General features: G+C 44.9%; 1 long non-coding RNA gene across 3 annotated transcripts; it reads right to left on the reverse strand.

Moving 5' to 3' along the window:
* Positions 1-983: 983 nt before the first annotated feature.
* Positions 984-22,976, reverse strand: LOC117197108 (uncharacterized). Of its 3 annotated transcripts, none has more exons than XR_007479634.1 (5): positions 22,196-22,976; positions 15,316-15,482; positions 13,672-14,217; positions 12,698-12,841; positions 984-9,440 (listed from the first exon to the last, which is right to left on the reverse strand). It is a non-coding gene; the product is annotated as an uncharacterized LOC117197108 (long non-coding RNA). The 3 variants fall into 3 exon arrangements; XR_007479633.1 differs by having other exon boundaries at positions 20,738-22,976; XR_007479635.1 differs by lacking the exon at positions 13,672-14,217 and having other exon boundaries at positions 20,738-22,976.
* Positions 22,977-23,183: the final 207 nt, after the last annotated feature.

Genomic DNA, 23,183 nt, shown 5'->3' on the forward strand with positions numbered 1-23,183 from the left:
ACGCTTGTCTCGTCTCCAGCAGTGTCCCTTTCTGGAGCAGAAGGGAGAGGGGGAAGGAGCCGGGTAGTCGTAGCCGCACCACCCCCCAGGCTCTCTGTGCCCCTTCTCTCCCCTCAGTGCCCACCTCCGCCCACCTCTGAGAGGCAGGGGTTTCCAACCATGTTGTATTTCGCCCGAGAGCATGGCAGGGAGAGACCATACTAAAAAGTTCCAACCCAGCCTGGCCCACCTAGGAGGGACCCATGCATGTGTCGGCCTCTTTCCCCTTCCACATTCATCAGCACTTCCTGAGCACCGACTGCAACCCAGCTGGTGTTGGAACAATGGACAGGGATTAATAAGGCACAGCCACCTCCCCTAGGGAGCCAGAAGGTCATGTCCCTTTTCTTTTATTTTTCCTCATAACTGGAAACATCACCCAGACATCAGAATCACAACTATTTTTAAAATCCTTTCAGACACCACTTAAAGAGAAAGCTATAGAAGGAAAGGCTATAGACCACCAACTGGGGACCGAATTTGACAGCCCCTAGCCTTCAGGTGACTATACCCAGGGGTATAAAGGAATTTACGTGCTGAAGAGCCAGAGACATGTTTTTTCGATAAATGCAGCAGCTTGTTTAGAGACTGTTTCGTAAAAGTCATTTTCTGTCTACTCTCTGAAATGCTGATCAAAACTTTTAGGTTCTTGAAAGTGATGATGAATCCCTTACAGTGCAGATTTTTTTAAAACATGCACAAGAATTTTGGGAGTTTAAAAATGATCTTTAATTTTAGTCAAGATAGAGCATTAGGAAGGAATTACAAGCTTCCTTTTGGAAAGATAAATGTGCTTTAAAACTTCTTGTTCCCAAAAGACCCTGTAGCACTTTGCAGTGCTGTCGCCAGTATGTGGCAGCAGAGGGACTACTGTGACTTCTGCCCCACCCCTGGCTTTGGAAGCAAATCACTGACCTTTCTTTGGTCTAGGTGACTGTGCTGCGTTTGCTCTTGGCATCAAATATGTCAAACCACCATGGCATCTACTGATACCAAAAATAAGTACAGGGCTTCCCTGGTGGCGCAGTGGTTGAGAGTCCGCCTGCCGATGCAGGGGACACGGGTTCGTGCCCCGGTCCGGGAGGATCCCACATGTTGCAGAGCGGCTGGGCCCATGAGCCATGGCCGCTGAGCCTGTGCGTCCGGAGCCTGTGCTCCGCAACGGGAGAGGCCACAGCAGTGAGAGGCCCCCATACAGCAAAAAAAAAAAAAAAAAGTAAGTACACCACTTGTATAATTTATTAAAATTGAAGTGTACATAACTTCTAACCCACTTCTAGAAATATTTACGATAGGAATAAAAACACGAATATGTAATAATAATAATAAAAATAAGCACAACACAGCATGGAACTGATTTGAATACATCATTCTCAATTAAACACTAGGCTAGGAATCTCAGTGGCGGGAGGAGAGGGGAATTCGTGAGATCCCAAATGTACCCTGGTCCGCTTGTGTGGCGTTTCCTTGGCATTCCCAAAAGGCAGCGATGCGCCAGCTTCAGAGCGGTTTGTTTTCTGAATGTGCGTTTTCATGGCTCCGCTGTCCCGGGTACCCCTAGGCCTGGATTCCAGCTCAGAGCATTCACTTCTCTCTTCTCGGACTGCTTTTGTCCCAGCCAAGTATTTGTCCCCAACTTCCTGACCTGTGTCCCAAGAAGCCTAAGAGAACAGTGACACAGTGTTCTGTTCCCCGTGCCTGGAGGTGACGGGGTAACCCCCGTTAGGGATGCTGTAGAGATGACTGTCGCTTGGAGCTGGATGGACATTGGATCAGAAGACACTGAAGCCCCTTCTGGGTCTGGGATCCCATTTCTCATACAAACGCTCGGCATTTTCCACACGCCTCGCAGTCAGCACTCCTTGGGAACAGACCCCTTAGGGGAGGCTCAGTCCAGGCGGCAGCTACAGTTTGTACCGCTCTCTCGGTATCCTCGCTGTTTCAGGGGGGTCCCTTTCTCTAGTCTCCACCCTGCACCCACCCTTCCTCCAGGGCCTCGATCACCACCTGATTTTCCATTTACTCCTGAGCTGATTTCATCAACGTCTGCCTTCTTCCCTTTTCCGAAAGCTACAAAGGGCTGCGCTCAGCAGGACAACTCCAGGACTTTGCATACAATAGGAGCTCAACAGCTGAATGAATGGCCGTGTGAATGTCCATCTCGGCCCCATCTCTATTCCACCTTGAAGCTGTGTGCTGTGCAGGCCAGAGTGTCCTGCTGCCTGGTTCTTGGTGCCCTGAGCTGGCCCCACTGTCTGCGGCTCTTCTCGGCCCTTACAGGAGAGCTTGGGAGCGCTGGAGCACCACAGCACCTGTTCTTTCTGCAAATGTCCTTCCAGCAAATTCACGCTTCTGACCTGCAAAAACCAGCTCCCTTGGACCTGTTCCATTGCATTTTGACTGCAGTGCCCCGGGCTGCCACCCGCGTTCAGAAGGCCCTTCATGTCGCAACAGACACACAGTCCTCTCCATCTCTGACCTAACTCCACCACGACACTGTCACTCTGCCAGCTTCCAAATTCCTGCAACGAGTGACTTTGCCCAGGGGACCCTTTGTGGCCTCAGAGGACAGCAGGCCAGAGGGCACGTTCCAGGGACACCGGACAGAGCAGAGGGGAGGCGCCAGCCCAGGGTCAGGTCCAATCTGACGTGACCTTCCCTCAGTTCTTCCTTCACTTGTTGGCTTTGGTTTCCTCTTCAGCAGAAAGAGGAGGTTTGGACGCATAGAGTCTCTACTGGGACACGGGCCCTGAGAGCAGCCCCATCCCAGCTGGAGACCTAACGTATCTCAGTCTCCAAAGGAAACAGAAAATAATAGGAGTGTTCACCTAGATTCTTAAACTTCGCCTTAGAATGCCACGGCTGAGTCTCTCATGGACCTACCCTGACCAGGGCCCAGATGAATTACTTCTCGAATGATAATAATGGAGGAAGCTTGTCAGTTTCTTAGTTCGCAACACAGTGTTGAGTTCTCTCCAACAGTTCTCTACGTCCTGTGAACAACAGGGGATTTTTTCTGGGGCCCCATCTGGGTAGCAGAAGCTACAGAGGAACCACTTTGCTCTTCTCTCTCTCATTGGCACACTCAGCCAACCATCATGAGGGAGAAGAAGTTCACTTCTCCGATGGAAACAGCTCCCCCAAGGGGCCAATGCTAATGCTGGTGGTGGAAGTTGAAAAAAAAAAGGGATCTAGTGATTTCAGACGCAGGTGGCAGCACGCGGCAGCTTGCAGCAAGCAGCAGCGAGCAGTAGCTGGAAGCAAAATCTTAGCTCCCTGACCAGGAATCGAACCCAGGTCACCTGGATGGAAACCAGGATCTCAACCGCTAGAGCACGGGGCCAGCAGTCAGAATCTGAGCCCCCAGTCCTTTGCCTATCTTGAAAGGAAGAATCTGACAAGGTGACGGAAGGTATAGAAGAAAGTAAAATGTTTATTAGAAAAGCAAATACATGCAGAGAGACGCACGGACAAGCTCAGTGAGAGCATCGCGAGAGTCGTGCCTCTGGGGGGTTTAAATCCTTTTAAAGGGGGCAGTCTTCCAGGTCTTTGCCTTCTCCTTGGCCAGTCATATTGTTTTGACCCCGTGGCTAATTTGTCTCTGGACCCTCCCCTGGGTGTGCACGCACCCCTCAATCAAGATGGATTTCATTGCAAAGGCCTCTGGGGGGAGACAGCAGACTTACTGTGGTCTGGCATCCCTGCCTTTTTGACCCCCAAGGAGCCTTTCTGCACACGTGCCATGTCTCCCTCGCCCCAAGGATGGGAAATGTACAACCTCTTGATCTTTCAACAGGGTTTAGCCCCTCTCTGTCCCTGCTGTGAAAGTGCCCAATGTCTGGTTATCTACCCTATTCCTGTTGCTGTTTTTCATATCAAAGTGCAGATTTCGAAATATAGACAGGAGTCCAGTCATAAACCCTGGAGCCCGTTTGTCTCTTGCCTCAGGAAATGTGAACGGGGGGCTGGTAACGAATGTCTGACCTGGAGCCCACCTTCTTCCTCCCCCCAGGAGGTGTGACCAGGAGGCCAGTTGGCCTGGACCCCATCTATCTCCTGCCTCAGCAGGTGTAAGGAAATAACGGTTCTTCCAGAAGGTGGAGGTTTTAGCTCATTACAGCACGGCTGTGGCTCTGGGGTCTCTGATGGGAACGGATTCACTAAAGTTCTTCTCAGAGATGTGGCAGCGTGGCCCAGGACACTGTCACAGTGACCAACGCTGCTCATGGAGAGAAGGGAGGAGAAGAACTCCAGTGGTTTCATCTGGAGTTGTATTTCACTGTATTCTATAGGAGAAATCAAAGTGTATCACAGAGGTCAACAGCTTCTCCTGTGAAGGACCAGATGGCAGGTATTTTAGGCTTTGTGGCCATTCGGTCTATAATGGGCTGAATCGTGCCCCCAACCAAATTCATGTGTGGAAGCCTCAACCCTATACCTTAGAGTGTGACTATTTGGAGATGGGGGTCTTTATAGAAGTAATTAAGGTAAAGTGAGGCCATTAGGCAGGGGCCTAATCCAATACAGCTGATGCCCTCACATGAAGAGAGACACACACAGACCAAGGGGCAATCGTGTGAGGACACGAAGAAGACGGCCGTCTACAAGCCAAGGAGAGAGGCCTCAGAGGAAACCAGCCCTGCTGCCACCTGGACTGCAGACTTCAGGCTTCAGAACTGTAAGAAGATAACGCTATAGCTAAGCCCCCCAGTCTGTATTGCTTGTTATGGCAGCCCCAGCAGACTGATGCACGGTCTCTGTTGCAACTACTCCACTCTGCCTTTGTACAGAGAAAACCACCACAGACACTAGGTAAACAAATGGATGGGACCGCTCCAGTAAGACTTTATTTACAAAAGGGGGTGGGAGGGACTTCCCCGGTGGTCCAGTGGTAAAGAATCCACCTTCCAATGATGCAGGGGATGCGGGTTCAATCCCTGGCCGGGGAACTAAGATCTCACGTGCCTTGGGGCAACTAAACCTGCACGCCTCAACTACTGAGCCCATGCATCTCAACGAGAGAGCCATGCGCCGCAAAGTACAGAGCCCACGTGCTCTGGAGCCCATGCGACACAACTAGAGAGAAGCCCGCGTGCCACAACTAAGACCCCATGCAGCCAAAAATATAAATAAAATAAAATAAAATTAAAAAGGGGTGGGAGCCAGATCTGACCCAGGCCCCACAGTCTGCCGACCCCTGACAGAGCTTCATCCACAGTGCCCTTCTCAACGTCATTAGCTGGGCAGCACGTAAAATTCTAGGTGAGAACTACAGGCCCAGTGAGTGGACATAGACAAAAGTCAGAACAAGTTCAAGGCTTTAGGTATCACCACACCTGACACCTCATTTTATGTTTTATCCAATTTGCTTCTGAGAAAAACAGGGATTTTTCTCCTAATTGCCCTGTGGGAGATACTGCGTGGTTTCCAAGGAAAATAACAATTCTAAATTGTATATTATTTAATTAGTAATGTGCACTGTTTGTATGTAGAAAAAGTAGACCTAGTATCACAGCTGGCCACTGCAAAAACCCTGCCTTTGGTATCTGTGCTGTGGAGCCTTTTGTAGGCAAGTTGCCTTGCGACAAGGCATTTCGGTAACCAGGCCCCTTGGGTAGAATTCAAGGTCACTCACTCAGCAATCTTTGTATAACAGGACGACTGGGCAAATGCTCTCCTAGAGAAATACTCTAACATCTTTTCCTCCTTTATACTGGGGTCCTAATAAGTACATAGCACAAGGAGAGTATGAAAGAAACACAAAGCAACTCATTGCCCAGATGAACCAATCTGTGAATAACTGAAAACAGTACGCTGTGTTCTACAGCCTAGTGCCTCGCAGCCTTGTAGATACAACGAGAATTCAGGGACTGGGGAGCATGTCAGAGAAGTTATCAGGGTGATGCTTTAGTGGGTGAAAGACACCCACTAAAGCATAACAACAGAAGGAGGAAGGCGTTTTAGACGGAAGAACAACGTGAATACAAGGGTGAGGGCTTACATGGCTGGTAGGGGTAGGAAACAGGATGGATGGAGAAGCCGTATCCAGAAATACATGGAAGCTCGAAGGATGGTTCTCAACTGCAAGTGGGAGGAGAGGGGGTGAGCAAAGTGAGCTGGGAAGTTTCTAAAATACAGATGCTGCCTTTGCCAACCAGAGCAAAGCATGAAAGACGGGAAGGACTTGCCAGACCTTCCCAGTGACCCTGATGCCCCCACCTCGTTCTAATGGGCAAGAGGCCAGTGATTTCCAAAGCATGGCTCCTGCATCGGCATCACCTGGTAACTTACTGGAAATACAAACGTGTGTGTGCCACCCCTGACTTACCGAGACAGAATCTCAAAAATCTGTGTTTTCGCAAGGCCTCCAGGTGAGTCTGCTGCATGGTAAACCCAGAACGCTGGGCGAGGGGCCCATGCTGTTCCACCCTGGCCACCAGGTACAGTCACCTGGGGAGCTTTCAAAGACTTGATGTCATTGTTTGGGGGTGGGGTCCCAGCATACATTTGTTAAAAGTTCCCTGGGTGATGTGCCTACAGTACTGAGAACCCCTGAGCAAGACAGTTGAGCCAAAGCTGCAATGTGGGAAGTATCGAGGCAAATATAATGTCCCCACTTGGGTTAAAAATAGGGACCAATACTCAAACAAATACTTGTATGTTAATGTACATAGCGGCACTATTCACGATGGCCAAAAGGTGGAAATAACTCAGATGTCCATCAGCAGGTGAATGGACAAGCAAATTGTGGTCCATCCACACAATGGAATATTATGCAGCCATGAAAAGGAGTGAAGTTCTGATGCTGTCACAACACGGATGAACCTTGAAAACATTATTCTTGGTGAAAGAAGCCGGTCGTGAGAAGCATACTGTGCGCTTCCACTTGTATGAAGTTTCCAGAAGAAGTAAATCCACAGAGACCACATGCAGACTGGTGGTTGCTTAATGGGGTTTTCTTTCAGGGTGATGAAAACGTCCTGGAACCAGCTGGTGGCGATGGTGGCCTGACATTGTGAGTGCACGAAATGCCACAGAACTCTACCCTTCAAAACGGTTTATGTTGTGTTTTGTGAATTTCACTCCAATAAAAAAAATAGGAATTAAAAAGATACATATAAACCCTTCTTAAGAAACATACACAGTGAAAAGGGACAGGGCACAGTTTGCCTGCCAGCACTGCAGTGTGGTCCTGGGCTGTTGGTTTTCCCCACATTCTCCCATCCCCGCTCTCCCCGCACCAAGCAGAGAGCCTGGCTTTGTCTCTCACTTCCAGCTGCAGTTTGATCAGACAGGTGGAATGCATCTGCTCTTTGCTGTTGTTCTATTGGCCCACGTTTCTACATGTTTCTAATTTGAGGGCTTACTGTCTTAGTCTGCTCAGTCTGCTGTAGCCAAAATACCATCGACTGGGGGCTATGTTGTCACACAGCTAGCCTTTTTCTCCCAGTTCTGGTGGCTGGGAAGTCCAGTCAAGGTCTGGCAGGTTCAGTGTCTGCTGAGGGCCTGCTTCCTGGTTCACAGATGACCATCTTCTCGCTGTGTCCCCACAGGGCAGAAGGCGGAGAGAGAGCTCCTTGGAATCCCTTTCTAAGGGCACAAATTCCATTCATGAAGGCCCCACCCTCATGACCTAATCATCTCCCAAAGGCCCCACCTCCTAACACCATCACATCGGAAGGGACAGAAACATTCGGTCTATAGCCCAACCGAGAGGTTAGGAGCTATTGACGTGTTTTTTTTTTAAATTCCTTCATGGCTCAGATTACACATTTTCACAGAAATATGAAATGTAATTACTATAGGGTTAATCAAGACTAATGGGATGGTCTAAATATTCATCTTTTCAAAGTGTCAGATGTTATAATTCTGGAACTCAGAATTATGATGACAGAGGGTCCCACCAATATGAGGAGGTTCGTACCAAAGAAGATGACATGAAAAAGCCAAGAGAAAAGGTGACTTTGAGGAAGTTACACGTGGGCAACATGTAAGTTGGCACCATCTCTCTGGAGCACGACTTGACAACACAAGACTGGTTTTAGGTGCTCCACCCCCCACGAGCCAGTCTTCTGTATCTAAAAATATATCATAAGGAAATAAGCATGCAGGTCACAGTGTGTGGCTACAAGATAGTCTCGTAGATGTGTTTATAAAAAGGAAAACTAAAACTTGACCCAAATGTCAAACCATAGGCTGCCCGTTAAATAACTGATTCCACATCAATACAATGAAAATCATTCGGCAGTCACAAAAAACAGACACTTCTTAAATAAATTATAGTTCAGCCATTCATTAAAAATTATTTGTGGGAAGAATAAGAAGACTTCTACTTCCAGGCAAAATGGGCCAAGGGAGACCAGATTTACCCTCTCACCAGAGATGACTGGAAAAAGGGCCAAAATACATGAAACAGAGGTTTTCAGACACTGGATAACAGGTAGCACAGGACAGTCACCCCAGAGAGAAGGGAAACAAATAAAATGATGTCAACAATGACCTCCAGATTCCTGCCTTGAGAAATTTTCCAGACCCTGGTACGGAAAGGGAGACCCAGTCAGAGCCCAGGGTCTCGCTGAGCTGAGGAGACATTAGAACTGGGAGTCCAAGGAGGCCAAGGCAGCTAAAGTTCACAGGATTGAGCATCAGCGAGCAGAGCCGAACAACGAGACAGGTGCAGAAATTCCTACCTGCCTCTTAAAAGGACACCTATGATTCCACTGGGCCCACCAGATAAACCAGGATAACCTCCCATTTCAAGATCCCTAACTCAGTCCCACCTGTAAAATCCCTTTTGCTGTGTAAGGTAACAAACTTACAGCCTCCAGGGATTAGGCCGTGGCCATCTTTGGAGGGGCTAATATTCCGCCTACCCTGGTGATATAAATAAATGATGGCTCAAATTTTAAAATGGGAGGGAAGAGGCCAATATTCCTTGCAGAATATTCCAAATCACTTAAGCAAATACTCCCTGTCCACAACATGAAGCTTCACCTCCTACATCCTCAAGCACAGGCTGGACTCAGTTCTTGCCTCCAAAGAACAGAGTATGAAAAGGGGGAAGTAGTAATTGTACCGTAGAAACTTTGCAAACGCCGCCTTCACCAAGTGATCGGGGTTACTATCACAGTGAGAAGCTGTGTTGGCAGAAAGCACCCCGACACGATGTGAGAAGAAGGCCACTTCACCTCTGTGAGATCCTCCCCAGAGACCTATGGCTCCAGTCCAGTCATAAACAAAACATCAGACAACTCCAAATTGAGGAACCTTCTGTGAAATACCTGACTGGTACTCCTCAATGCTGGAAAGGTCATGAAAAACAAAGGAAGGCTGAGAAACTGTCACCAACCAGAGGAGACTCAGGACATGACCAAATGCCACGTGGTGCCCTGGATGGGATCCTGGAAAAGGAAAGGGATATTAGTGGGAAAACAAGTGACATCTGGATAAAGTCTAGAGTTTAGTTAATAGTAATGTATCAATATTGGTTTCTTGACACATGTACTGTACAGTGGCAACGTAAGTTATCCACATCAGGGGAAGCCATGTGAGGGGCATATGGGTGCTCTCTCTATTATTTTTTATAACTTTTCTGTAAATCTAAAATTATTCTAAAATTTTAAAAAATTAAACCAAAATAAAGGTTTGTTTTCAGACATACAAAGGCTGAAAGGATGCATTGCCAGCAGATCTGCACTTCAAGAAGTAGTCAAAGCAATCCTTCAGGCAGAAGGAAAATGCCGCCCGATGGAAATCTGGATCTGCATCAAAAACCCAAGAGCCAGAAACGGCGACTACATGGTAAACATAAAGACTCTTTTCCTATTATTTATATCTCTTTAAAAGGTAATTAACAATAAACGTGTATTGTGGCATTTATAACATACACAGACGTGAAAGATGTGACAATAGCACAAAAGTCAAAGGGGGAAAATACATGCAAGTGTGCAGTTTCAGGTTCTGACACTATATGTGAAGTGGTGCAATGTCATGTGAAGATACACCGTGATAAAAGTTCGAGATGCACACTGTCAACCCTAAAGCAGCCACTGAGGTAACAAAAGCTTACAGCTAATAATAGCTGATAAGCCAACAAACGGGATAATATATAATAAAAAATGAGATACAATAAAATCAATCTTTTCTGCCAAAAAAGGCAGAAAAGAGAGGAACAAAGGAACAAACAAAAAACGGATGGAAAAAATAGGAAACAAACAGCAAGATGGTGGATTTACACCCAACCATATCAATAATCCCATTAAGTGTATGTGGTCTAACACCCCAATTAAAAGGCAGAGATTGTTGCACTGAATTAAAAGATAAAAACTGCTCAACTACACACTGCCTTCAAGAAACTCACTGTAAGTAAAGAGACATAAGTAAGTTAAAAGTAAAAGGGTGGATAAAGATATATCACGCTCACTGCAACCAAAAGAAAGCCGACGCGCCTATGTTAACATCAGACAAAGTAGGTTTCAGAGCAACAAATATTATCAGAGATAAAAAGGATTATTTTATAATGATAAAGGTGTCGAGATAATGATTAAGAGAACATAACAATCCTAAATGTTTACACATGTAATAAGGAAGCTTTAAAATATAGAAGAAAAGGCTGATAGAACTACAAAGATTAACAGAAGAAGTCACAGTAATAGTGAGAGACTTCAGTAGCCCTCTCCCAACAAGCGGTAGAAAAAATAAACAGACAACCAACAGGCTATAAAAGACCTGAACAACACCATCAGCCAAATCAACCGAATTGAATTCGTTTATAGAATACTTTATGCAGCAATCGTAAAATACACGTTTTTAAGGGCACACATAACATTTACCAGACGGACCATATTCTGGGCCGTAAAACAAGCCGCAACATGTTTTAAAGGATGCAAGTCATGTAAAGTACATTCTCTGACCACAGTTAATAATCAATAGTAGAAAGATCTCCGAAAAAAAGATCCTCAAATATTTGGAAACTAAATAGTATACTTCTAAATAATCCATGGGTCAAAAATAAATCAAAAGGTGCAAACTATTACATATAGGATGGTTGGACAACAAGGTCCTACTGTACAGCACAGGGAACTATATTCAATGTCCTGGGATATATCATAACGGAAAAGAATATTAAAAAGAATGTATATATATATATATATATATATATATATATATATATATATATATATATATGTATAACTGAGTCACTTTGCTGTCCAGCAGAAAATAATACAAAACTGTAAATCAACTATACTTCAATTTAAAAATAATAAAAAATAAATCAGAAGGAAAGTTAGAAAGTATTTTTAACACAATGGAAATGAAAATACAACATATCAAAATCTGTAGGATGCAGATGCAGCAGTGGAGATCCTAATAGGACTTCCCCATCCCCCTGGGCCCTGCTCAGACCTCACCTCAAGGCTCTGAGCTCACTGGAAACCTTAAAACCAGAGACACTGCTGAGATGCAGATAAGATCCGAGGCAGCCTGGCGAGGCCAGTGTGAGTGACTCTGCTGCAGCCCAGCCGTGCGGCTCAGCCTGAGGCCAGCCAGCCATCTTCCCAGCCGCCCTCAGGAGGTGCATACCTCTCCGGCACATTTCTACAGGCCATGGGGCTCTCAGGGCTGCTTCTAGCAGTTAGAAGTCCTCCAAGTTAAAGTCTCCTGTTAACTTACCTAGTTATCTGAATCCCACAGTACACGAGAAGCTGCTGGGGGCAGAGATGCTGTCTGCTTCACTTTGGTCCCTCTCAGTGTCAAGCACAAGAACTATGGCTGAACTTAAGTATCTTAACTGCAACTTAACTCCTCCACTTGGAAGTCAAAAGTGCATTTTTTATAACAGCTGCATCATATTCTATTCTAATTATTCCCTAACATTGCTCTGGTATGCATCTTATGGTAACACGTCAAGATGAACCCTTCACTCCCACTTCATTCCACTGTCCTTCTCCTAGTCTTCAATTTTGTCTAAATAGCACCACCATATACCTTCAAGCCAACGCCTAGAAGTTATCCTTAACTCATATCCTTCTTTCATACCCCACAGCCATCCATTCGTCCTAAGGTCCTGAAGGCTCTCTGTCCAAAACACATGCCAAGTCGACTTCCTTCTCTCCATCTTCACTGCTCCACCTTGGTTCAAATTCATCTCTTATCTGAATTAAATTGACCCCTGACTGCTGTTTCGCTCCTCCATCCATTTCCAACTCTGCCTCCAGACTGGCCTTTTCAAGACATCTTCCTACTTAAACTTTTCCAATAATTTCTCTTTAATCTCAGGATAAAATCCAAACTCTGAACATAACCTACAAGGTCCTAAATGATATGGTCATTTCCTACTCTTCCTCCTTGGCTTTGTCCTTCCTCCCCATCTCTTGCTAGATTAAAGCCTCAGCAGTCTCTCCTCTGTTCCTTGAACTCCCAAGCTTCTTCCTGGTGCAGGGCTTTGGCACTGGTTCCCTCTGCTGGGCACCTTCTCCCCTCAGACATTCGTATGTGTAGCTTCTTGCCGTCATCTGGCTTTCAACTCAAACCCGACCTCCTCTGAGAAGTCTTTCTTGACAAAGCCCCAGCCAGCACCTTTTAAAATCAGGACCCTGGTGTATTTTCTACACGATATTTAATATTGAAATTATTTTATTTGTCTATTATTTTTCACCTCCTTGCAGCAGAATGTGAGCTCCCTGGAAGCAAGGCTCTGGTTCACCACCATCCTCCTGGTGTTTAGGACACACCTGGCCTACGGCAACCACTCATAAGCACCTCCCGAAGACGCTGAGGAATGAACTGCAATTTTCAATATCTGTAATTTATCAGAAAAAGTAAACATTTTCCTGTGGAAAATTTCAATAGAAAGGAATATAGTTATCCAGATTCAATGTAATCATTTCTTGATGGGCTTGAGATCTGCAATTAGTACTCAATATGAATTCAAAAAGGTAGAGCAGCGACAGAGTTGATCCTAGCTTCTGAAAATCAATTGAGTACAAAGTTTTAAGAAATCGTTGCTTAGGAATGTACAATTAAGGAAATTAACCCCAGCTACATTAAAAAGATTTATGGCCTTTGGTGTATCTGCCATTACTTTATTTGAGTTAGGAAGGAATTTATTGCCTTTAAATACCCAGCATTAGTGAATTAGAAAAGGTGAAACAGCCCATGGGTCATCTCAAGTTTTATCTACTATTTCTCTTTGAAAATGTACACTTCCACTGAGTCCTTATTCCCTTGAATATATTAAAGAGTAGAATCCTCTGAAAGACACATAATTTTAGAGCTCTCTACCTTCTGTGGCATTCCCAAAGAAGATCAAAAGAGCATACTATAGTGTCTACCCTACAACAGTGCCTACTGCTGATCTAAAGGCCTGCTCTGTACTGGGTAGTATGGGCTTTGGCTCACAACAGGAATCGGATAAAATATCTTCTGAAGATAGAGCATCTTTCCCCACTTGCCACATACCCACAGCTCTCCACAGCCCCAAGGCCTCCCCTGCCCACCCCGGACCACAGTGGCAGCTCCCATCTCCAGCTCTCCCGAGTCTGCCTGTCGGAAGAGTTCCGTACTCTTCACTGGGCCAAACAACCAGGCACTCTGCATAATGAACAAAACATTTACTGTCTCATAACGTACGTGACCTCAGGGCCACCAGAGGGCCGTGAAACAAGCACAGGTGTGCACGGGTGCGTGTTATCTCAGGGCACCTGGACGAAGGGACAAAGGGCAGGGCCAAAGTCAGGCCAGCTGAGTTCGCCAAGCCAGGTTCTCATGGGGCTGCATATGCCTGGCTGAGGCACCCTTTCTCATCCAAATACACATGTGCCACGTGGATTAAGGCTGGGAAAAAAAAAAGATTCCTCAACTCTCCTAAGACCTGCAAAACAAGAAGGTGGTCTCTCCTCTCAGACCAATCTGATTGTTTTCACTGAAGAGGAATGGAAGCTGAAGGATATCAGAGGTCAGAGACTGGCCCAAAGGGTTTTCATGGTCCCTTCATTCCCACACCAAGGCAGCTAGTGCCCACACTGCTTCCAGCCCTCTGCCTGAAGGGGGTCTGGACGGCGCTCTGTGTTTAGTGGACAGGTGACGACCAAGGCAGCAGTCTTCTCCATCTGAATGTCTTCACTCTGGTGGGACATCCTCCAAAGCAAGGAGGTTCTCAGAGCCTTTCAACTTGCTCTGGGGCAGAAATTATGGGCCCGAGTTAATAGTTAATCACAACTCTCTTAACTCAATCGGTTCAATGAAGGACAATTATTTTCTAGTCTTACTTTTCTAGTAAGAAAACGGAAAGCTCATATCGTATATCAACTATACTTCAATAAGAAAAAAAGTGAAAAAATAAATGGAAAGCTAAGTCATACAATTTGTAAACCAAGAGAGGATTCCCCCCAGAAAATTTGCAGAAATTACCTATTCTCCCTATTGATCATAACAGATAGCTTATCTGCTGGGAAAGAGACTCAGAACTATTTGGAGAACCTTGGTTAAAAATAATCAACAACTGGGCATATATCCAGAAGAACTAAAAGTAGTGTACACCTAAGTTCACACAACATTATTCACAACAGCCAAAAGGTGGAAGCAGTGTCCATCAACAGATGGATGGATAAACGAAGTGTCATCTACAGATACAGTGCAATATTGTTCAGCTTTTAAAAGGAAGGAAATTCTGACATCTCAGGCTACAATGTGGATGAACCTTGAAGACATCATGATAAGTGAAATATTCCCATTGCAAAAGACAAATATTGTATGATTTTACTCATATGAGGTCCCTAGAGGAGTCAAATTCGCAGACAGAAAGTAGAGAAGTGATTGGGAGAGGAAAGAATAGGGAGTTGTTGTTTCATGGGTGCGGAGTTTCATTTTGGCTACATGGAAACTTCTGGCAACTGGATGCCCGGTGTTGTCACTGTACTTGAAGCAGCTGGATTGTGTACTTAAAAGGCTTTAAGAAGGTAAATTTTATGTTATGTGTATTTTGGCACAATTAAAAAAACAATCAGCAATAATTACAATTCATTAATTTCATCCTTTTCCTTTAATAAAAATCTCCACATATTAATGTCAGATGGTCTTAAACCCATAAACATATTTTCCTGGGAGTTTTCCATCAAACCTCTCTAATCTGTAATCCTTTTCCATTTATATCAAATTCATTTATCTGAATTCAATTTAACACAGAGGAGACTCACTTGGATTAAAATAATAAGGTGTTTGATTTTTTTTGACACAAGATTTGTATTTTCTGACTTTAAAAAAAGTATTGCTTACTAGAAACTCTGTATGTATGTTTTCACCGTAATCCATGCCCTTGGTTCTCTGATCACACAGAGAAAACACTGTGGTTCAGCGTCTGAGCTTCCAGAGCAGGTCATCCACTTAGTAACTGGGAGACGCTGGGCAAGCTACTTAGGCTCTCTGTGCTTCAATTTCTTGATCTGTAAAATAACAAACATAGTTGTACCGACCTCTGTGGTAATGTTGGATGATACGCGTGGCACATTGTGGCTTTCCCATATTGCTCAACTTAAGTTATTGAACTTAAGAGTTACTGAACTCCTACTGATGTTGTTATAGCAAGTATGGGTCCTAAGACCCTCCCTCCCCTGTGGCTTCCTGGACCAGTTCTACTGGAGCCTCACTCTCCCTTCTCTGCCTCAGCAGAAAAAGTGGAGACCTGCCGTTCCACAGCTTCTCCTCAACAAACTCATCACTCCGTGGGCACCCAGGGCTCAGCTGCACTCCAGCAGAATCCTCTGCTGCTGCCGCCTGACACATAATGAACGATCAAAAGATGTCTGCTGGGACTTCCCCAGCAGTCTAGTGGTTAAGGCTACGCGCCTCCACTTCAGGGGGCGCAGGTTCCATCCCTGGTCAGGGAACTAAGATCCTGCATGCTGCACAGCACGGCAAAAAGAAAAAAAACAAAAATGTCTGCTGAAGGAGGGAATGAATGAATGAATCAACCAGTCAATTTTCCAGCCTTGCTACATGCTGCCAATAAGTTAATGAAGCAGGTGACCATGGCAGATGAACGGCAGATCCTTCCTTTTAGGTCAATAATGTTAATAAACACTTTGTCTCAATTTCCTGTGATTGACAGCAACACTAATGGGTTAATTCCATCTGGGCTGGGTACCTGTGGAGTCTCTGTAAAGTACACGATGATATTCATGAAGGCTGCCTGCAACTTTAATTGGGCTGAAAATGCTGGGTGGTAGGGAATGTGCACCATATTTCTTTCCCATGAAATCCCACAGATGCTTAGAACGAAAAGAGTTATTCAAGATAATAATCATATTGTAATAAACAAAGTATTACAGTGCTGGGTTGGCCTTGTGAATTTTCTACAATGAATCCGCTTACTTCAATTTACTTCAAATTGTTCAGGAGGATCAAAGACACTGTTGAAGAAGGAGAATCAATGGTCCTACTCTAATCAGCAGAGATCCAATAGCCTAGCTGAGAACCCAAGATATGGCATCATCGAGTGCAGCACTGCCCAATGCAGTACTGGGCAGTGAGGGATGGGCAGCCCACAGCAGGCGCATCAGAAACAGAAAATGCAAGGGGCCAAATGCAAGAGACCAAACAGAATGATACAACGTAAAATGAAACCAACAGGAAGCAGCCATTATAACCTTCCTCCACGAGCTAAGTGCGAGCACTTCTAAAACGAAAGTAAAGATAAACTGTCAGCAGAAAAAGAGAAACTAGGAAAAGGCCAAATGGAAATTTTAGAACTGAAAAATAGAATGTCTGAAAGAAACAAGGCACTTGGGAGGCGCAAGAGCAGAATGGAGATGACAGAAAAAGTTCCCTGAACTTGAAGATGGAGCCATAGGCATGATCCAACCTGAAGAACAGACAGAAAAAGGGCAGAAACATAAACAGTCACAGGGACCTGTGGGACAACCCCCGTATCACTGGAGTCCCTAAGAAGAGGAGAAAGATGTGTGACAGTCAAAATATTTGAAGAAATAATGACTAAAAACTCCTCAAATTTAGTGAAAGACATAAATTTAGAGATTCGAGAAGTTCAGGGAGCCCCAAACAAGGTAAACTCAAAAAAATAAATAAACCCATGCATATACACATCAAAATTAAACTGCTGCAAACCAAAGATAAAGTCTTGAAAGCAGCCATAGCAAAATGATACATTATGTGTAGGGGGATAATAATCAAATACCACAGATGCTAGAGAATACAAAGGATTCCTTGTCAGAATTCATAAAAGCGGTGGAGTGAAATCTTTAAAGGGCTGAAAGAAATACCAACGCAGAATTCTATATGCAGTGAAAACATCCTTCAGGGGTGAAGGTAAAATAAGGGTATTCTCAGGCGAAGGAAAACAAAAGAATTCACTGCGGGTATGTTTGCTCTAAGAGAAATTGCTAAAGGAAGTTTCCGCTGGAGGAGGATGTTCCCAGAGGGAAACTTGGAACTTCAGGAATGAAGGAAGCACAATAAAAATGATAAGTGTCTGGTTAAGTGATATTTTTCTCTTTTTAAGTTCTCTAAAATATGTATGAAGGCTGAAAGCAACAATTTAACATTGTCTGGGAAGCTGTCAGTGTACGTAAATACGATACATGTGACACCGTAAGATAAAGGGGGAGGGTAAAGAGACCTATGTGGTTGCAAGCCTTCTAGGTTTTTCCTGAGGCTGTAAAAAAAAAATTAGCTCTAGCTAGACCGTAAAAACTTAGACCTGTGTATTATAATCCCTAGAGCAACCATTAAAAAAAACACAAAGGGATATAGCCAAAAAACTAACTGATATATTAAAATAGAATACTAAAAAAATACTCAAAGGAAGGCAGAAAGGGGGAACAGAAGAAGGAAAAGCGGAGGAAACAAACAGAAAATCACAAAATGGTGGGACTAATTCAACTATATGGATAAACACATTACATCACACCATTTCAAAAACAAAGATGGTGAGATTGGATTTAAACCAAAGAAACCTATATACTGTCTACAAGGAACCGACTTTAAATATGATGATATATTGGGTTGACCAAAAAGTTCGTTCGGGTTTTCCCATAAGCTGTTACAGAAAAACCCGAACGAACTTTTTGGCCAATCCAATACATACACTAAAAGTTTGGAAACAGATAAACCACATAAATCCCAAAGAAAAGAAAGCTGTATTGTCTATATTAATATCAAATAAATTACACTTCATATCAAGGAAAATTATTTATCAGAGATTAAAAGGGACAATACATAATGATAGAACAGTCAATTCATCAAGAAGACATACAATCATCAATTTGTATGCACCTAACAATAGATCATGAAGCCGAAACTGATAGAACTGAATGGAGAAATAGGTAAATTCACAATTGTACTTGGAAACATCAACATCCCTCTCTCAGAAATCTACAAAACAAGCGGACAGAAAATCAGTAGGTGACATTTAGAGAATACCCATCGGACCGTGATAGAATACCCATTCTTTTCTAAGGTACGTGGAAACGTCACCAAGATAGACCATATGCTCTCAACGTATGGTTTGCTAAACAAACTTGAGCAAATCTAAAGGAACTGAATTCATACAAACTCTGTTCTTGGACCATAAGGGAATTGAACTCCAAGGCACATGTTCTTCACTGGCTCCCAGAGCTGCCTGCGTTGACCATCAGTTGCCTATGGAAGTAATTTGCTTGATAATTCACCCTTTATTGGCTGCCTCTGCTCTCCTGTCTTACTTTCCTACCTCACACCAATGTTTCCTGGGATCATTTCCCAAACAAACTCCTTTCTTGGGGTCTGCTTCTAGGAGAACCCAAGCTCTGACTACTGCATAGACAGTTAATTCTTGTTATTCATGGAAGTTAGATTCTCCAAAGTCAATGTAGTTAGTGAATACTGAATTAGCGGATACCGACCAATGGCTCCTAGGAAAAACACGGGGCCAGCTTCCTGTGAGCCTCTGGTCAAAACATTTTCATCAACTGGTCAACACAGAACCTTGTTTGATATGTATTTTTGTTTAAAGACATCTTATTTAATATATATTGTTGATTCATTAGGATCAAACTCATGCCAGCAGCACTGTAGCTCATGCCTGAATGATGTATTTTCCCCGTAAGGCATGTCACAGCCTTCTTGCTCTTAGGGACACTGGACAGCACTTCGCACCAGACTTGGGGACCATTTAAACAGCAGAATCACCCCCAGCACCACCACTACCAACAACAAAAAACAAAAATGTGGAAAACATTATACTAAATAGACCACAAAAAGGACATGTATTTACAGTGTGGGATAGAACAAGAAGGCAGAGGTCTCCTTGATCAGTCTCAGCTGGGAACACGCGTGCAGGGAGACTCAAGTCTGTACGTGTCTGCAAATAACAGAGGAAGCCCCAGGGGTACTGATTTTGAGGTTACAAATAAATTTTCACAAGTTAGGTGAATTCTCAAATACAGAATCTGAGAATAGTGAGGATGGACTGTGTCTTTTCAATCTTTTTTTAAAGTCTTAAAGTGGTGATTTATGAATAGAACTTTAAACTTTCTTATACAGAAAGGAGAGTCTGGGTCACCTTTGCTGGTCAGCAAGGATGCCCTCTGTTCCACCAAACAGGGATGCTCTCTTTCAAAACCCTGGAACCAACGTATACTATATAACACTGTGCTGAATACAGAGCCTATGGTTTTTTTGTGGCTCTTTTCAGCTGACTTTTTATTGTGGCCATTGTTCTTGTTCTTTTCTATGCATTTGGACAGGTTATAAGTTAAGCTTTGGTGTAAACATGAAGAACTGGGAGGACCCTGGAAAAAAACCTGCCATTTCTTACACAATAATATCTATTGGTTCCAATCATTCACAGACGGGGATGCCTGAGGGAGATTTCTTTGCCGCTTGAAAAGTAATCCTAGAGCCCAAGGCTGGTTTAATGTTTGCACAAACACCCCCCCAAAAAGTGGATAAAACCAGCCTTGGGTGAATGAACACATCCCACAGGTGATGAGAACTACAGCAGGGGTAGAACAGTGGGTCAAATGTTTACTTCTGAAATGTCTTTCTTCTCTAAATCACAACTATTGGGACTAGGAAAGAACACTCAAATGCATATAAGATTCCAGAAGACTACCATTAATATCTCTGACATGAACATACAAGGCTGTGTAGGAAGATGATACAAAGCCTAACTAGGAAAAAAAAAAAAGAGCATTAATTTGGAAAAGAAAGCATCATAGCAGCATAGGTTTAACTGATCTCAAGCAATGTCATTGCAGGAAACAGTTGCGATACAGAACACAGAACGTGACTGACGATCTTTAACGACTAACGGAAGACATAACATATTTTCCCCCCAGAAATTTATAGAGTTAATAATACCATAGCTTCCTTGGTGCCACTTTTTCTAGTTTGTTTTACTGCAGGAACCTAGCAATAGTCAAATTCTTTCTCCGTGAGCTACCACTCACTGAAAAAGAAATATTTCAAAGCACAAAAACACTGATGTTAATTCCTTCTGACAACTTAATAAAAAGGTAGCAATTTACTCACAACATATTATCAAACATGGAAAAATATGGCGGAGATAAGAACTTTTAACACACATTCACAGGGTATTTTGTGTCACGGAGTGTGTCAGGAGAAGGGCAGTGGGGTTTACCGTAAGGGTAGGAGACTTCCCCGGGTGTCCCTTGGGTGAGTAATAAGACAAATGACTCACCACACACATAACATAGTGACAGCTACTTTGAGAAAGAGAAGCCTGAGAAGATCACCGGAGATCTCCTGTGAAATCACAGAAGGAGGGGACACACCCAGTGGAGGGTCAGAGGAGACTTCCTGGATAAGATAGCCTGGAATGAGAGAACGTGCAAATACAGAGAGAGAAACTGAGCATCCCAAGCTCACCGGAAACGAAAAGGTTCAAGTGTGGGGCTGGTGAGAGATAAACTGGGCCGTAGGCTAGGGCCAAGTCTTGAGGACCCTATACGTCAGGCTAAGAAGTTTGGATTTGTTCGGAGGCGAAGGGGTCCCACTGTGAGATTTTCAGCCAAGCGGGGGATGATTAGGGGAGAATTATGAGTATCGTGTCAGGTTTACAAGGTAGGGAGATCAGTCAGGAAGCAGGAAGAGAGTGGATTGCAGATGCAGGGCTGAGATCAGCAAAACCGGTCAGTGGCTGTTATAGGAACCCAGTAATCTAAGCAACAGTAACCCAAACATGATAAGTGCCTGAGGTAAGACAGTGGTAGGGGAAAAGGGGGGGAAATGAAAAAATACTTAGGAGGCAGGATCACCAGGACATAGCAACCAACAGAAGTGATGTGTCAGTGAGACAGAGGGAGCCCGGGTGCTTCCGGCTCCCGGTCTGCATGGTTAACTAAATAACGATGTCAGAATGTCCCTCGTGACTGAGCACGACAGGCTTTTCACACATCATTATAACAGCACCTGATGGTTTAAAGAGCGGAAATTAAAATAATACTACGACTGCAGGAGTGTCAAACATGGTAGATTCTACTCTGTAATGTTAAAAAGTAAACATTTAGCTCCAACACTGAGCACAACACCGTGCCCCTAAGACTCATGACAGCAGCGGACGGCTCCTCCCGGGCACCTGCGGCCACGAGGGGGTATCAGGGATTCTCTGCATGCAGAACAGGATCAACTCCCCTCCTAGGCAGACCCCTCCCCTGCAGTCAATACTCTAAGATCTAACCAGATGGGACGTCCCCCTCCCAAAGCCTTCATAAGCACTGGGGGAACCCGCTCATATTACAGGATGATTACAGCTTTAGGTGAGGTCTTGTCTGGGCTTCCGCGTTTCTCTTTTTTTTTTTCTTTTTTATCTTTTTTTTTGCGGTACGCGGGCCTCTCGCTGTTGTGGCCTCTCCCGTTGCAGAGCACAGGCTCCGGACGCGCAGGCTCTGCGGCCATGGCTCACGTTTTTACACTGACTCTATAAACCAGTTTTTCAAATTCTTTTTTATCATCCTGCTGGTTCCCTAATTAATGGGTTAGGTAAATCTTTGACACATGCTCCTATATTTTTTAAATGATACCTTGACAAAAACAGCAAATTTCCCATACCCCACTTTTCTGTGTAAAATATAGTAGGCATAAGCCTGAGAAGACTTCACTTGTCTTACGAAAAGTCTCACCATCCAAATATGCTTACCAGTAAGGAATTTTTTTTTAATTAATATTTCTGTGAGCGGCGTTTCACCTTCCGGAGCCCAGTGAGTCTTCCAGTATCTCAATCTCTTCTCAGGCATTTCCATTACCTCCGAGGGTTACTTACATCAGCCTGAGAGAGGGTCTCAGGCCTTTGAGAGGCTCATCTCAGCCTACCAACCATCAGCTTGTAACATCTGGAGAAAGGGTTCAGAATAAGTCCAAACTGTTCTACACGGCCTTCAGTCTTGCCCCCACCTATGATGAAGCACAAATAATAAAATTACTTGGGAATTCAACCACTTGCAAGTCTCAGGTCCTCGGGGAAGTCATCTCATTCATCTTCGCGGCCCTCACGTTACACATCAGCAAAACAGGGCGACAGCATTTTCCCTGCAGGGCTGCTCAGAGGGTAACAACGAGCCTGGCTCACTCTAGCTGGTCCGCAGGTGTCAACTCCCTTCATCTAAGAATCGGAATTTTTTCCTCCGGGACCTGGACGAGGCGACAAAGGCCCTTCCAACTCTCAGGGTTTCTTCCCCATAAAAACAGTTTGTTAAATGCTTTGGCAGAACTCAAAAACACCCTGAGACGGTGACTGACCTGAAAAGCTGGATTTAAACTGTTAGAGAATGTCTGACGCCCCCACTCTACCGGGTCTTCGAGCCGCTCACTTTTCGGAGCGAACACGTGCCTTTCACGCGCCCTCGGCTGCCTCCCCGCCTCCGGCCTCTAACGCCAGGTCAGCCGGTGCTCCCGCCAACCCCGCAGGGCCCTAGGGCAGAGCTACACGCCTCCCGCCCCCGGCCCCGCCCCGGCCCCGCCCCGGCCGCTGATCCGACCCAACCTATCACTCCCGGCCCCTCCCCCCGCGCGGGCCCCGCCCCCGGCCCCGCCACCTGTCGCCTTCAGGCCCGCCCCAGCCCGCCCTCTCCGGGCTCCGGCCCCGCCCCTGGCCCCTATCCAACCTATCGCGTTCAGGCCCCGCCCCT

This window comes from Orcinus orca, chromosome 10 (genome assembly GCF_937001465.1).
Source record: "Orcinus orca chromosome 10, mOrcOrc1.1, whole genome shotgun sequence".
Lineage (NCBI taxonomy): Eukaryota > Metazoa > Chordata > Mammalia > Artiodactyla > Delphinidae > Orcinus > Orcinus orca.